General features: G+C 40.1%; 1 non-coding gene across 1 annotated transcript; it reads right to left on the bottom strand.

Annotated features, from left to right (window-relative positions):
* Positions 1 to 14,447: 14,447 nt before the first annotated feature.
* LOC130977766 (small nucleolar RNA R71) lies at positions 14,448 to 14,555 on the bottom strand. The gene has a single exon (XR_009085443.1). It is a non-coding gene; the product is annotated as a small nucleolar RNA R71 (small nucleolar RNA).
* Between the last annotated feature and the right edge of the window lie 3,443 nt (positions 14,556 to 17,998).

Here is a 17,998-nt window from a genome sequence, read left to right as displayed (position 1 = left end):
GAGTCACGTTAGCTACACTAACGTGAACTCTAACGTAGGAACAAAAGGCACCAAGCAACGTTAATGGGAAAAGTGATTCCCTATAACGTTCGCGAAGGGGTATAAATCAACGTTATAGAGAAAAGTGAGTCCCAATAACGTTGGCCAAAAATTGAGAAGGCAACATTAGTGGTCACGTTAAGACCACTGATGAGCGGACAATTTATACACTTTTTGGCATTGTTTTTAGTATGTTTTTAGTAGATTTAGTTAGTTTTTAGTATACTTTTTATTAGTTTTTAGTTAAAATTCATTTTTCTGGACTTTACTATGAGTTTGTGTGTTTTTCTGTGATTTCAGGTATTTTCTGGCTGAAATTGAGGGACCTGAGCAAAAATCTGATTCAGAGACTGAAAAGGACTGCAGATGCTGTTGGATTCTGACCTCCCTGCACTCGAAGTGAATTTTCTGGAGCTACAGAAGCCCAATTGCCGCGCTCTTAACGGCGTTGGAAAGTAGACATCCTGGGCTTTCCAGCAATATATGATAGTCCATACTTTGCCCAAGATTTGATGGCCCAAACCGGCGTTCAAAGTCACCTTCAGAATTCCCAGCGTTAAACGCCGGAACTGGCACCAAAGTGGGAGTTAAACGCCCAAACTGGCACAAAAGCTGGCGTTTAACTCCAAGAAGAGTCTCTACACGAAAATGCTTCAATGCTCAGCCCAAGCACACACCAAGTGGGCCCGGAAGTGGATTTTTATGTCATTTACTCACCTTTGTAATTCTTAAGCTACTAGTTCCCTATAAATAGGACCTTTTACTATTGTATTTTTCATCTTTTGATCATGTTTTTATCATTGAACCCTCTTTGGGAGGCTGGCCTCATGGCCATGCCTAGACCTTGTTCTTATGTATTTTCAACGGTGGAGTTTCTACACACCATAGATTAATGTGTGGAGCTTTGCTGTACCTCGAGTATTAATGCAATTACTATTGTTCTTCTATTCAATTCAGCTTGTTCTTATTCCAAGATATCACTTGTTCTTCAACTTGATGAATGTGATGATCCATGACACTCATCATCATTCTCACCTATGAACGTGTGACCGTCAATCACCTCCGTTCTACCTTAGATTGGGTAGATATCTCTTGGGTTCTTTAACCGAAATCTTCGTGGTATAAGCTAGAATTGATGACTGCATTCAAGAGAATCCAGAAGGTCTAAACCTTGTCTGTGGTATTCTGAGTAGGATTCAATGATTGAATGAACTGTGACGAGCTTCAAACTCGCGATTGTGGGGCGTTAGTGACAGACGCAAAAGAATCACTGGATTCTATTCCGACATGATCGAGAACCGACAGCTGGATAGCCGTGCCGTGACAGGGTGCGTTGAACATTTCCACTGAGAGGACGGGACTGTAGCCATTGACAACGGTGATGCCCAACATACAGCTTGCCATGGAAGGGAGTAAAAATGATTGGATGAAGACAGTAGGAAAGCAGAGAGACGGAAGGGACAAAGCATCTCCATACGCTTATCTGAAGTTCTCACCAATGAATTGCATAAGTATCTCTATCTTTATCTTTATGTTTTATTCATACATCATCCATAACCATTTGAGTCTGCCTGACTAAGATTTACAAGGTGACCATAGCTTGCTTCATACCAACAATGTTCGTGGGATCGACCCTTACTCGCGTAAGGTTTATTACTTGGACGACCCAGTACACTTGCTGGTTAGTTGTGCGAAGTTGTGTTTATGCCATGGTATTGAGCACCAAGTCTTTGGGGCCATTGGTGGATGAAATTGTGATCCATGTTCTTTTGTACTTGTATGGAATCATTATTATGGCATCAGTTGTTTTCACAACTCCGTTCAACTAACCAGCAAGTGTACTGGGTCGTCCAAGTAATAAACCTTACGCGAGTAAGGGTCGATCCCACAGAGATTGTTGGTATGAAGCAAGCTATGGTCACCTTGTAAATCTCAGTTAGGCAGATTAAACCAATTGATTATGGATTTTCTAAAATAGAAATAAGAAAATAGAAATAATAAAAGGGATAGAATACTTATGCAGATTCATTGGTGGGAATTTCAGATAAGCGAATGGAGATACTGTGTGCTCAAGGACGCCTGCTATCCTCCTGCTTCAACTCAATCCTTCTTACTCCTTTCCATGGCAAGCTGTGTATAGGGGTTCACCGTTCGACGATGGCTACTTTCAATCCTCTCGGGAAAATGGTCCTCTGCGGCTGTCACTCGCATGGCTAATCGTCTGGAGGCATCACACTGGCCGAAGGATACATCCCATCCTCGCAGTGAAAACTACGCTCACGTGCTCTGTCACAGCACGGCTAATCACTGGTTGGTTCCCGCGCCTACTGGAATAGAATCCCTTGATTCTTTTGCGTCTGTCACTAACGCCCAGCACTTACAAGTCTGAAGCACGTCACAGTCATTCATTACCGGAATCCTACTCGGAATACCACGGACAAGGTTAGACTTTTCGGATTCCCAGGATCCTACTCGGAATACCACAGACAAGGTGAGACTTTTCGGATCCTCATGAATGCCGCCATCTATCTAGCTTATACCATGAAAATTCTGTTGGGGAATCTAAGAGATACACATTCAAGCTCTGTTGCATGTAGAACGGAAGTGGTTGTCAATCACGCGCGTTCATAAGTAAGAATGATAATGAGGGTCATATAATCATCACATTCATCATGTTCTTGGGTATGAATGAATATCTTGGAATAAGAATAAGAGAGATTTGAATAAAAGAAAATAGAATTGCATTAATACTTGAGGTACAGCAGAGCTCCACACCCTTAATCTATGGTGTGCAGAAACTCCACCGTTGAAAATACATAAGTAAAAGGTTCAGGCATGGCCGAATGGCCAGCCCCCTAAAACGTGATCAGTAACCTCTTAGGATGAAGAATAAAACAAAACTGAGACCAAAGATGTCTAATACATTAATAAATCATCCTATTTATAATAAACTAGCTCCTAGGGTTTACATGAGTAAGTAATTGATGCATAAATCCACTTCCGGGGCCCACTTGGTGTATGTTTGGGCTGAGCTTTATCAATCCACGTGCTGAGACTTCTCTTGGAGTTGAACTCCGAGTTATGGCGTGTTTTGGGCGTTCAACTCCGGATCATGACGTTTTTCTGGCGTTTAACTCCAGACAGCAGCATGAACTTGGCGTTCAACGCCAAGTTACGTCGTCAATTTCCGAATAAAGTATGGACTATTATATATTGCTGGAAAGCCCTGGATGTCTACTTTCCAAAGCCGTTGAGAGAGCGCCAATTGGAGTTCTGTAGCTCCAGAAAATCCATTTTGAGTGCAGGGAGGTCAGATTCCAACAACATCAGCAGTCCTTTTGTCAGCCTTTTTCAGAGTTTCGCTCAAGTCCCTCAATTTCAGCCAGAAATTACCTGAAATCACAGAAAAACACACAAACTCATAGTAAAGTTCAGAAATGTGAATTTAACATAAAAACTAATGAAAACATCCCTAAAAGTAGCTTGAACTTACTAAAAACTACCTAAAAACAATGCCAAAAAGCGTATAAATTATCCGCTCATCACAACACCAAACTTAAATTGTTGCTTGTCCCCAAGCAACTGAAAATCAAATAGGATAAAAAGAAGAGAATATACTATAAATTCCAAAATATCAATGAATATTAATTATAATTAGATGAGCGGGACTTGTGGCTTTTTGCTTCTGAACAGTTTTGGCATCTCACTTTTTCCTTTGAAGTTTAGAATGATTGGCTTCTCTAGGAACTTAGAATTTTGGATAGTGTTATTGACTTTCCTAGTTAAGTATGTTGATTCTTGAACACAGCTACTTATGAGTCTTGGCCGTGGCCCTAAGCACTTTGTTTTCCAGTATTACCACCGGATACATAAATGCCACAGACACATGACTGGGTGAACCTTTTCAGATTGTGACTCAGCTTTGCTAGAGTCCCCAGTTAGAGGTGTCCAGAGCTCTTAAACACACTCTTTTTGCTTTGGATCACGACTTTAACCACTCAGTCTCAAGCTTTTCACTTGGACCTTCATGACACAAGCACATGGTTAGGGACAGCTTGATTTAGCCGCTTAGGCCTGGATTTTATTTCCTTGGGCCCTCCTATCCATTGATGCTCAAAGCCTTGGATCCTTTTTACCCTTGCCTTTTGGTTTTAAGGGCTCGTGGCTTTTTCTATTGCTCCTTCCCCCTTTTTTTTTTCATTCACTACTTTTTCTTGCTTCAAGAATCAATTTCATGATTTTTCAGATCATCAATAACATTTCTCTTTGTTCATCATTCTTTCAAGAGCCAACAATTTTAACATTCAAAAACAACAAGATCAAAAGACATATGCACTGTTCAAGCATTCATTCAGAAAACAAAAAGTATTGTCACCACATCAATATGATTAAACTAAATTCAAGAGCTATTTTCGAAATTTATGTACTTCTTGTTCTTTTGAATTAAAACATTTTTCTTTTAAGAGAAGTGAAGGATTAATGGAATTTATTCATAGCTTTAAGGCATGATTACATACTAATGATCATGAAATAAGGACACAAAACATAGATAGACACAATATTAAAAACCGAAAAATAGAAAGAAATAAAGAACAAGGAATGAATCCACCTCTAGTGGCGTCTTCTTCTTGAAGGACCAATGATGTTCTTTAGCTCTTCTATGTCCCTTCCTTGCCTTTGTTGCTCCTCCCTCATTGCTCTTTGATCTTCTCTTATTTCTTGGAGAATGATGGAGTGCTCATGATGTTCCACCCTTAATTGTTCCACATTATTGCTCAAACCTTCTAAGGAAGTGTTGAGTTGCTCCCAATAGTTGTTTGGAGGAAAGTGCATCCCTTGAGGCATCTCAGGGATTTCTTGATGATGAGCTTCCTCATGCACCTCTTGAGAACCGTGAGGGGCTTCTCTTGCTTGCTCCATCCTTTTCTTGGTGATGGGCTTATCCTCTTCAATAGAGATGTCTCATTCTATGATAACTCCAGCTGAGTAACATAGATGGCAAATAAGGTGAGGAAAAGCTAGCCGTGCCATAGGTGAGGGCTTGTCGGCTATTTTGTAGATTTTATTGGAGATGACCTCATGAACTTCTACTTCCTCTCCAATCATGATGCCATGAATCATGATGGCCCGATCCACAGTAACTTCAGATCGGTTGCTAGTAGGAATGATGGAGCGTTGAATGAACTCCAACCATCCTCTAGCTATAGGCTTGAGGTCCAGTCTTCTTAGTTGGACTGGCTTGCCTTTGGAGTCTCTCTTCCATTGAGCTCCTTCCACACAAATGTCCATAAGGACTTGGTCCAACCTTTGATCAAAGTTGACCCTACTAGTGTAGGGGCGTTCATCTCCTTGCATCATGGGCAAGTGAAACGCCAACCTTACATTTTCCGGACTGAAATCCAAGTATTTCCCCCGAACCATTGTGAGATAGTTCTTTGGACTCGGGTTCATACCTTGATCATGGTTCCTAGTGATCCATGCATTGGCATAGAACTCTTGAACCATTAAGATTCCGACTTGTTGCATGGGGTTGGTTAAGACTTCCCAACCTCTTCTTTGGACTTCATGTCGGATCTCCGGATACTCAATCTTTTTGAGCTTGAAAGGGACCTCAGGGATCACCTTCTTCTTTGCCACAACATCATAGAAGTGGTCTTGATGGCTCTTGGAGATGAATCTTTCCATCTCCCATGACTCGGAGGTGGAAGCTTTTGTCTTCCCTTTTCCTTTTCTAGAGGATACTCCGGCCTTAGGTGCCATTGGTAATGGAAAAACAAAAAAAAGCTTATGCTTTTACCACACCAAACTTAAAATATTGCTCGCCCTCGAGCAATAAAAGAAAGAAGAGAAGAAGAAGAAGAAGAAAATATGGTAGAGAGGGAGAGAGGTAGGTTCGGCTTAGGTGAAGAATGAGGGGTTGTGTTGTGTGAAAATGAAGTAGAATGGAAGGGTATTTATAGGGAAAGGAGGGGAGGTATGTTCGGCCATTTGGGTGGGAATGGGAGGGAGATTGGTTTGAATTTTTGAAGGTAGGTGGGGTTTATGGGGAAGAGTGGATGGATGTGAGTGGTGAATGGGCTAATTTGGGAAGAGGAATTGAGGTGATTGGTGAAAGGTGTTGGGAAGTGTGACATGGGGAAGAGTGAATTTGGATTAGGAGAGTGTGATTAGGATTAAAAGGTAAGGTGGAAATATGTTAGGTGGGGATCCTGTGGGGTCCACAGATCCTGAGGTGTCAAGGAATTCCATCCCTGCACCAAATAGGCATGTAAAATGCCTTCGTGCATCATTCTGGCATTTAAACGCCCATTGGTGCACGTTCTGGGCATTCAACGCCCATGTAAAGCATGTTTCTGGCGTTGAACGCCAGTTTCATGCTTGTTACTGGCGTTCAGCGCCAGTTTTTCCTCTCTGGGCACATTCTTGGCGTTCAGCGCAAGAATGTTGCTTGTTTCTGGCGTTCAGCGCCAGAATGATGCTCTGTTCTGGCGTTGAACGCCAGCCAGATGCATCTTACTGGCGTTGAACGCCAGCCCGTGCGTCCTCCAGGGTGAAATTTTTTTCTTCTGCTGTTTTTGATTCTGTTTTTAATTTTTATGATTTTTTTCGTGACTCCTCATGATCATGTACGTAATAAAACACAAAATAACAATAAAATAGTATAAAATAGAAATTAGATAAATAAAATTGGGTTGCCTCCCAACAAGCGCTTCTTTAATGTCAATAGCTTGACAGTGGCTCTCATGGAGCCACAAAGTGATCAAGTCAATGTTGTATAGTTGTCCACACCAAACTTAGAGTTTGGATATGGGATCTTAACACCAAACTTAGAGTTTGGTTGTGGCCTCACAACACCAAACTGAGAGTTTGACTGTGGGGGCTCTTCTTGACTCTGAACTGAGAGAAGCTCTTCATGCTTACTCTCTTTTTTCACAGAGGGATGGCCATGTGCCTTAAACACAAGGTAGTCCCTATTCAATTGAAAGACTAATTCCCCTCTGTTGACATCTATCACAGCTCCTGCTGTGGCTAGGAAAGGTCTTCCAAGGATGATGCAATCATCCTCTTCCTTCCTAGTGTCTAAGATTATGAAATCAGCAGGGATGTAAAGGCCTTCAACCTTTACTAGCACGTCCTCTACTATTCCATAGGCTTGTCTCAATGACTTGTCTGCCAGTTGTAATGAGAACAAGGCAGGTTGTACCTCAATGATCCCCAGCTTCTCCATTACAGAGAGTGGCATAAGATTTATCCCTGACCCCAGATCACACAGAGCTTTTTCAAAGATCATGGTGCCTATGGTACAAGGTATTAAGAACTTGCCAGGATCTTGTTTCTTTTGAGGTAGAATTTTCTGAATCCAAGTATCCAGTTCATTAATGAGCAAGGGAGGTTCACTTCCCAAAGTCTCATTACCAAACAACTTGGCATTCAGCTTCATGATAGCTCCTAAATATTGAGCAACTTGCTCTCCAGTCACGTCTTCATCCTCTTCAGAGGAAGAATAGTCTTCAGAGCTCATGAATGGCAGAAGGAGGTTTAAGGGAATCTCTATGGTCTCTATATGAGCCTCAGATTCCTTTGGATCCTTAATAGGAAACTCCTTCTTGCTTGAGGGACGTCCCAGGAGGTCTTCCTCACTAGGATTTTCGTCCTCCTCCTCCCCTGTGCATTCGGCCATATTGACTATGTCAATGGCTTTGCACTCTCCTTTTGGATTCTCTTCTGTATTGCTTGGGAGAATACTGGGAGGAGTTTCAATGACTTTCTTACTCAGCTGGCCCACTTGTGCCTCCAGATTTCTAATGGAGGATCTTGTTTCACTCATGAAACTGAAAGTGGCCTTTGACAGATCAGAGACTACATTGGCTAAATTAGAAGTGTTTTGTTCAGAATTCTCTGTCTGTTGCTGACAAGATGATGGATATGGCTTGCTATTGCCCAGCCTATTACGTCCACCATTGTTAAAACCTTGTTGAGGTTTTTGTTGATCCTTCAATGAGAAATTTGGATGATTTCTCCATGATGAGTTATAGGTGTTTCCATAAGGTTCACCCATGTAATTAACCTCTGCCATGGCAGGATTCTCAGGATCATAAGCTTCTTCAGAAGCTGCCTCTCTATTACTGTTGGATGCATATTGCCATCCATTCAGATTTTGAGAGATCATGTTGACCTGTTGAGTCAACACTTTGTTCTGTGCCAGTATGGCATTCAGAGCATCAATTTCAAGAACTCCTTTCTTCTGAGGTATCCCATTATTCACGGAATTCCTCTCAGATGTGTACATGAACTGGTTATTTGCAACCATGTCAATGAGTTCTTGAGCCTCTTCAGGCATTTTCTTCAGATGAATAGATCCACCTGCAGAATGGTCCAATGACATTTTCGAAAATTCAGAGAGACCATAATAGAATATATCTAATATGGTCCATTCTGAGAACATGTCAGATGGACATCTTTTGGTCAGCTGCTTGTATCTTTCCCAAGCTTCATAGAGGGATTCACCATCTTTTTGTTTGAAGGTTTGGACATCCACTCTCAGCTTGCTCAGCTTTTGAGGAGGAAAGAATTTATCCAAGAAAGCAGTGACCAGCTTATCCCATGAGTCCAGGCTATCCTTAGGTTGTGAATCCAACCATATTCTAGCTCTGTCTCTTACAGCAAAAGGGAAAAGCATGAGTCTGTAGACTTCAGGATCAACTCTATTCGTCTTTACAGTCTCACAGATCTGCAAGAACTCAGTTAAAAACTGATAAGGATCTTCAGATGGAAGTCCATAAAACTTGCAGTTTTGTTGCATTAAGGCAACTAGCTGAGGTTTCAGCTCAAAGTTATTGGCTCCAATGGCAGGAATGGAGATGCTTCTTCCATCAAACTTGGACGTTGGCTTTGTGAAGTCACCAAGCATTCTCCTTGCATTATTATTATTTTCGGCTGCCATCTCCTTCTCTTGTTCGAAAATTTCTAAAAGGTTGCTTCTGGATTGTTGTAATTTAGCTTCTCTTAATTTTCTCTTCAGAGTCCTTTCAGGTTCTGGATCAATTTCAACAAGAGTGCCTTTATCCCTGTTCCTGCTCATATGAAAGAGAAGAGAACAAGAAAAGAAAGAGGAATCCTCTATGTCACAGTATAGAGATTCCTTTATGTTAGTAGAAAAAGAAGGGGTAGAAGAATGAAGAGGGAGATTCGGATTTTTGGATGAAGAGAGGTGGAGAGAAGTGTTAGTAATTAGATAATTAAATAGAAGAAGAAAAGAGAAGGGATATTTCGAAAATAATTTTTGAAAAGGGGTTAGTGATTTTCGAAAATTAGAGATAAAATGTAATTAAAATTAAAACATGAAACAATTAGTTAATTAAAAAGAATTTTTGAAAAAGGGATGAGATATTTTCGAAAATTAGAGAGGAAAAAGTAGTTAGGTGGTTTTGAAAAGGATAAGAAACAAACAAGAAATTAGTTAGTTGATTGAAAAAGATTTGAAATCAAAATTGAAAAAGATAAGAAGATAGCAAGTTAGATAAGATATTTTGAAATCAAATTTTAAAAAAATAAAATTTTTGAAAAAGATGAAATAAAAGATAAAAAGATTTAGTTCAAAAATTTTGAAATTATTTACTTCACTAACAAGAAACTACAAGATAAGATTCTAGAACTTAAAGATTGGACCTTTCTTAACAAGAAAGTAACAAACTTCAAATTTTTGAACCAATCACATTAATTATTAGTGAATTTTCGAAAATATGATGTAAAGATAAGGAAAAGATTTTGAAAATAATTTGAAAAATATTTTTGAAATTTTCGAAAAAAATTAAAAATGAAAAAGATATGATTTTTTTGAAAAAGAATTTAAAAAGATAAGATTTTTAAAATTGAAATTTTGACTTGACTTGTAAGAAACAACTAATTTTTAAAAATTTTTGACCAAGTCAACCCAAAATTTGAAAATTTGGAGGGAAATAAGGAAAAGATATTTTTTTGATTTTTGAATTTTTAATTATGAGAGAGAAAAACAACAAAAATACTCAATGCATAAAATTTTTAGATCAAAACCATGAATGCATGCAAGAATGCTATGAATGTCAAGATGAACACCAAGAACACTTTGAAGATCATGATGAACATCAAGAACATAATTTTGAAAAATTTTTTATGCAAAGAAAACATGCAAGACACCAAACTTAGAAATCTTTAATGCATGGACTCTAACAAACAAAAAATGCATATGAAAAACAACAAACAACACAAAACAAGAAAACATCAAGATCAAACAAGAGGACTTATCAAGAACAACTTGAAGATCATGAAGAACACTATGAATGCATGGGATTTTCGAAAAATGCAAGAAAAATTTTTTAAGCATGCAATTGACACCAAACTTAAAAATTGACTCAAGACTCAAACAAGAAACACAAAATAATTTTTTATTTTTATGATTTTATGAATTTTTTTGAATTTTTATTAATTTTTTCGAAAATAAAGTTTAGAAAAACGAAAAATAAAAGAAAAATTTTGAAAAAGATTTTTGAAAAGAAAATTACCTAATCTGAGCAACAAGATGAACCGTCAGTTGTCCATACTCGAACAATCCCCGGCAACGTCGCCAAAAACTTGGTGGACGAAATTGTGATCCATGTTCTTTTGTACTTGTATGAAATCATTATTATGGCATCAGTTGTTTTCACAACTCCGTTCAACTAACCAGCAAGTGTACTGGGTCGTCCAAGTAATAAACCTTACTCGAGTAAGGGTCGATCCCACAGAGATTGTTGGTATGAAGCAAGCTATGGTCACCTTGTAAATCTCAGTTAGGCAGATTAAACCAATTGATTATGGATTTTCTAAAATAGAAATAAGAAAATAGAAATAATAAAAGGGATAGAATACTTATGCAGATTCATTGGTGGGAATTTCAGATAAGCGAATGGAGATACTGTGTGCTCAAGGACGCCTGCTATCCTCCTGCTTCAACTCAATCCTTCTTACTCCTTTCCATGGCAAGCTGTGTATAGGGGTTCACCGTTCGACGATGGCTACTTTCAATCCTCTCGGGAAAATGGTCCTCTGCGGCTGTCACTCGCATGGCTAATCGTCTGGAGGCATCACACTGGCCAAAGGCTACATCCCATCCTCGCAGTGAAAACTACGCTCACGCGCTCTGTCACAGCACGGCTAATCACTGGTTGGTTCCCGCGCCTACTGGAATAGAATCCCTTGATTCTTTTGCGTCTGTCACTAACGCCCAGCACTTGCAAGTCTGAAGCACGTCACAGTCATTCATTACCGGAATCCTACTCGGAATACCACAGACAAGGTTAGACTTTCCGGATTCCCAGGATCGTACTCGGAATACCACAGACAAGGTGAGACTTTCCGGATCCTCATGAATGCCGCCATCTATCTAGCTTATACCACGAAGATTCTGTTGGGGAATCTAAGAGATACACATTCAAGCTCTGTTGCATGTAGAACGGAAGTGGTTGTCAATCACGCGCGTTCATAAGTGAGAATGATAATGAGGGTCATATAATCATCACATTCATCATGTTCTTGGGTACGAATGAATATCTTGGAATAAGAATAAGAGAGATTTGAATAAAAGAAAATAGAATTGCATTAATACTTGCGGTACAACAGAGCTTCACACCCTTAATCTATGGTGTGCAGAAACTCCACCGTTGAAAATACATAAGTAAAAGGTTCAGGCATGGCCGAATGGCCAGCCCCCTAAAACATGATCAGTAGCCTCTTAGGATGAAGAATAAAACAAAACTGAGACCAAAGATGTCTAATACATTAATAAATCATCCTATTTATAATAAACTAGCTCCTAGGGTTTACATGAGTAAGTAATTGATGCATAAATCCACTTCCGGGGCCCACTTGGTGTATGTTTGGGCTGAGCTTGATCAATCCACGTGCTGAGGCTTCTCTTGGAGTTGAACTCCGAGTTATGATGTGTTTTGGGCGTTCAACTCCGGATCATGATGTTTTTCTGGCGTTTAACTCCAGACAGCAGCATGAACTTGGCGTTCAACGCCAAGTTACGTAGTCAATTTCCGAATAAAGTATGGACTATTATATATTGCTGGAAAGCCCTGGATGTCTACTTTCCAACGCTTTTGAGAGCGCGCCAATTGGATTTCTGTAGCTCCAGAAAATCTATTTTGAGTACAGGGAGGTCAGATTCCAACAGCATCAGCAGTCCTTTTGTCAGCCTTTTTCAGAGTTTCGCTCAAGTCCCTCAATTTCAGCCAGAAATTACCTGAAATCACAGAAAAACACACAAACTCATAGTAAAGTCCAGAAATGTGAATTTAACATAAAAACTAATGAAAACATCCCTAAAAGTAGCTTGAACTTACTAAAAACTACCTAAAAACAATGCCAAAAAGCGTATAAATTATCCGCTCATCAGCCATTACTAGGGATTATTTGAGTTGTGAAAAGTAGTGATCACAATTTCGTGCACCAAGTTTTTGGCGCCGTTGCCGGGGATTGTTTCGAGTATGGACAACTGACGGTTCATCTTGTTGCTTAAATTAGGTATTTTTTTTCAGAATTTCTTTAAGAATGAATTCTAGAGTTTCATGATGATCTGTTGAAATCTGGCTGGCTGTGAAGCCATGTCTAATCTTATTGGACCGAGGTTTCAACTTATCATCACAAGAGCTTGTTGATTCCTATCAATCTTGCTGTTGAAGCAATGATCTACTGAGGCTTGGCTGGCCATTGGCCATGTCTAGTATTTTGGACCGGAGCTTTCTTTGAAAGCTTGGCTGGCTGTGAAGCCATGTCTAATTCCTGGACCGGAGCCTTAGACTAGCATTGCAATGATTCCTGGAATTCTCATTAAGAAGTCTGAAACCTTTATTTTCTTCATATAATTTTCAAAAAAGCACAAAAAACTTACAAAATCATAAAAACCAAAAAAATATTTTATGTTTCTTGTTTAAGTCTAGTGTCTTATCTTAAGTTTGGTGTATTGCATGCATTGTTTATTTGATCTTGGTTCTATTTTCAAGTCAATAGTACAGGGAACTGAAGATTCAGTACATGCAGCAGAGGAATTATACAGAAAAAGCTGGGCGTTCAAAATGCCCAGTGAAAAAGGAAAAACTGGCGTCTAAACGCCAGCCAGGGTGCCTGGCTGGGCGTTTAACGCCCAAAAGGGTAGCATTTTGGGCGTTAAACGCCAGAATGGATACCATTCTGGGCGTTTAACACCATGATGGCACAAGAGGGAAGATTTTGTTTTTAATTTAAATTTTTTTTTAGGTTTTCAAAAAATTTTTAAAATCAAATCTTTTTCAAATCATATCTTTTCAATCAAATCTTTTTCAAAATCAATTTCTTTCTTTTTTCAAAGATACTTGCTAACAATTAATGATTTGATTGAACATTTCAAGTATGTTGCCTTTTCTGTTGAGAAAGGTTTAATGTTTGAATCATATCTCTTCTTGTTAGGCAAGTCATTAATTTTTAAAATCAAATCTTTTTAAAATTGTTTTTCAAATCATATCTTTTTCAAAATAGTTTTCAATCATATCTTTTTGATTTCTGATTTCAAAATCTTTTTCAAAAATCACTTGATTTCTTTTCCACTTTTAGTTTTCGAAAATCAATTACTTTTTTTCAAAATGTTTTTAAAATCTTTTACTCTGTTTTCGAAAATTTCTTCCCCTCTTCTCACATCCTTCTATTTATGGAGTAACACTCCTCCTCAATGCACAATTCGAACTCTATCTCACTAAGTTCGAATTCTTCTACCTATTTCTTCTATTTTTCTATTCCTCTGACACCTCAAGAAATCTCTATACTGTGACATAGAGGATTCCACATTTTCTTGTTCTCTTCTCTTTCATATGAGCAGGAGCAAAGACAAAAGCATTCTTGTTGAGGCTGATCCTGAACCTGAAAGGACCTTGAAGCGAAAGCTAAGAGAAGCTAAGGCACAACTCTCTGTAGAGGACCTAACAGAAATCTTCAAAGAAGAAGAACCCATGGCAGCCGAGAACAACAACAATGCCAACAATGCAAGGAAGGTGCTGGGTGACTTTACTGCACCTACTCCCGACTTCTATGGGAGAAGCATCTCTATCCCTGCCATTGGAGAAAATAACTTTGAGCTTAAGCCTCAATTAGTTTCTCTAATGCAACAGAATTGCAAGTTCCATGGACTTCCATTGGAAGATCCTCATCAGTTTTTAGCTGAATTCTTGCAAATCTGTGACACTGTCAAGACTAATGGGGTTGACCCTGAGGTCTACAGACTTATGCTATTCCCTTTTGCTGTAAGAGACAGAGCTAGAATATGGTTGGACTTACAACCTAAAGACAGCCTGAACTCTTGGGAAAAGCTAGTCAATGCCTTCTTGGCAAAATTCTTTCCACCTCAAAAATTGAGTAAGCTTAGAGTAGAAGTCCAAACCTTCAGACAGAAGGAAGGTGAATCCCTCTATGAAGCTTGGGAAAGATACAAACAATTGATCAGAAAGTGCCCCTCTGACATGCTTCCTGAATGGAGCATCATAGGTATTTTCTATGATGGTCTCTCTGAACTATCCAAGATGTCTCTGGATAGCTCTGCTGGAGGATCTCTTCATCTGAAGAAGACGCCTACAGAAGCTCAAGAACTCATTGAAATGGTTGCAAATAACCAATTCATGTACACTTCTGAAAGGAATCCTGTGAACAGTGGGACAAGTCAGAAGAAAGGAGTTCTTGAGATTGATACTCTGAATGCCATATTAGCTCAGAACAAAATATTGACTCAGCAAGTCAATTTGATTTCTCAAAGTCTGTCTGGAATGCAAAATGCACCAGGCAGTACTAAGGATGCTTCATCTGAAGAAGAAGCTTATAATCCTGAGAACCCTTTAATGGAAGAGGTGAATTACATGGGAGAACCCTATGGAAACACCTATAATTCTTCATGGAGAAATCATCCAAATCTCTCATGGAAGGATCAACAGAGACCTCAACAAGGTTTCAATAACAATAATGGTGGAAGAAACAGGTTTAGCAATGGCAAGCCTTTTCCATCATCTTCTCAGCAACAGACAGAGAATTCTAAGCAGAACCACTCTGACTTAGCAACCATGGTCTCTGATCTAATCAAAACCACTCAAAGTTTCATGACAGAAACAAGGTCCTCCATTAGAAACTTGGAGGCACAAGTGGGTCAGCTGAGCAAGAAAATTACTGAACTCCCTCCTAGTACTCTTCCAAGCAATACAGAAGAAAATCCAAAAGGAGAGTGCAAGGCCATCAATATGGCCGAACTTGGAGAGGATGAAGAGGCAGTGAACGCCAATGAGGAAGACCTCAATGGACGACTACTGGCCTCCAATGAGTTCCCTAATGAGGAACCATGGGAATCTGAGGCTGACATTGAGACCATAGAGATTCCATTGGACTTACTTCTGCCATTCATGAGCTCTGATGAGTATTCTTCCTCTGAAGAGGATGAGTATGTCACTGAAGAGCAAGTAGCTAAATACCTTGGAGCAATCATGAAGCTAAATGACAAGTTATTTGGTAATGAGATTTGGGAGAACGAACCTCCTTTGCTCACCAAAGAACTGGATGACTTGTCTAGGCAGAAATTACCTCAAAAGAGACAGGATCCTGGGAAGTTCTCAATACCTTGCGCCATAGGCACCATGACCTTCAAGAAGGCTCTGTGTGACCTAGGGTCAAGTGTAAACCTAATGCCTCTCTCTGTAATGGAGAAGCTAGGGATCTTTGAGGTACAAGCTGCAAGAATCTCACTAGAGATAGCAGACAACTCAAGAAAACAAGCTTATGGACTTGTAGAGGATGTTCTGGTGAAGATTGAAGACCATTACATCCCTGCTGATTTCATAGTCCTAGAGACTGGGAAGTGCATGGATGAATCCATCATCCTTGGCAGACCCTTCCTAGCCACAGCAAAGGCTGTGATTGATGTGGACAGAGGAGAATTGATCATTCAAGTGAATGAAGAATCCTTTGTGTTTAAGGCTCAAGGATATCCCTCTGTCACCATGGAGAGGAAGCATGAAGAGCTTCTCTCAAAACAGAGTAAAACAGAGCCCCCACAGTCAAACTCTAAGTTTGGTGTTGGGAGGCCACAACCAAATTCTAAGTTTGGTATTGAACCCCCACATTCAAACTCTAAGTTTGGTGTTGGGAGGTTCCAACATTGCTCTGAGCATCTGTGAGGCTCCATGCGAGCCCTCTATCAAGCTACTGACATTAAAGAAGCGCTTGTTGGGAGGCAACCCAATGTTATATTTATCTATTTTCCTTTGTTATTTTATGTTTTCTGTAGGTTGATGATCATGAGAAGTCACAAAATTAATTGAAAAAGGAAAAACAGAATGAAAAACATAAAGAAAAATAGCACATCCTGAAGGAGAACTTGCTGGCGTTTAAACGCCAGTAAAGCTAGCAAATGGGCGTTTAACGCCCAGTCTGGCAGCATTCTGGGCGTTTAACGCCAGAAAGGGGCACCAGACTAGTGTTAAACGCCAGGAAAGGGCAAGAAGCTGGCGTTAAATGCCAGAAACGGGCACCAGCCTGGCGTTTAACGCCAGAATTGGCAAAGAGAGCAATTTTGCTCGCCATTTGGTGCAGGGTTGAATTTTCCTTGACACCTCAGGATCTGTGGACCCCACAGGATCCCCACCACCCTCTCTCTTCTTCACCCATTCACCAATCACCTCAACCACTCTTTCCCAAAAACCCCTCACCTATCAAATCCCATCTTTCTCTTCACCACTCACATCCATCCTTCATAAAACCCCACCTACCTCACCATTCAAAATTCAAACCACTTTCCCTCCCAAACCCACCCATAATGGCCGAACCCTACCCCTCTCTTCACCCCTATATAAACCCATCTTCACTCCTTCATTTTCACACACCCTAAACACTACTTCTTCCCCTTTGGCCGAACCACAAAGCCATCTCCCTCTCCTCTATTTCTTCTTCTTCTACTCTCTTTTTTCTTCTTTTGCTCGAGGACGAGCAAACCTTTTAAGTTTGGTGTGGTAAAAGCATTGCTTTTTGTTTTTCCATAACCATTTATGGCATCCAAGGCCGGAGAAACCTCTAGAAAGAGGAAAGGGAAGGCAAAAGCTTTCACCTCCGAGTCATGGGAGATGGACAGATTCATCTCAAGGGTGCATCAAGACCACTTCTATGAAGTTGTAGCCTTGAAGAAGGTGATCCCCGAGGTCCCTTTCAAACTCAAAAAGAGTGAATATCCGGAGATCCGACATGAGATTCGAAGAAGAGGTTGGGAAGTTCTTACCAACCCTATTCAACAAGTCGGAATCTTGATGGTTCAAGAGTTCTATGCCAATGCATGGATCACCAAGAACCATGATCAAAGTGTGAACCCGGACCCAAAGAATTGGCTTACAATGGTTCGGGGGAAATACTTAGATTTTAGTCCGGAAAATGTAAGGTTGGCATTCAACTTGCCCATGATGCAAGGAGATGAACACCCTTACACTAGAAGGGTCAACTTTGATCAAAGGTTGGACCAAGTCCTCACAGACATTTGTGAAGAGGGTGCCCAATGGAAGAGAGATTCAAGAGGGAAGCCGGTTCAACTGAGAAGGCATGACCTCAAGCCTGTGGCTAGGGGATGGTTGGAGTTTATCCAACGCTCAATCATTCCCACTAGCAACCGGTCTGAAGTTACTCTAGACCGAGCCATCATGATTCATAGCATCATGATTGGAGAAGAAGTAGAAGTTCATGAGGTTATAGCCCAAGAACTTTATAAGGTGGCGGATAAGTCCTCTACCTTGGCAAGGTTAGCCTTTCCTCATCTCATTTGTCACCTCTGTTATTCAGTTGGAATTGACATAGAGGGAGACATCCCCATTGATGAGGACAAGCCCATCACTAAGAAAAGGATGGAGCAAACAAGAGACCCCACTCATCATGAAGTCCCTGAGATGCC

The sequence above is a fragment of the Arachis stenosperma genome, chromosome 4 (genome assembly GCF_014773155.1).
Source record: "Arachis stenosperma cultivar V10309 chromosome 4, arast.V10309.gnm1.PFL2, whole genome shotgun sequence".
Taxonomy (NCBI): domain Eukaryota; kingdom Viridiplantae; phylum Streptophyta; class Magnoliopsida; order Fabales; family Fabaceae; genus Arachis; species Arachis stenosperma.
This window is presented reverse-complemented; position numbering and strand designations above follow the sequence as displayed.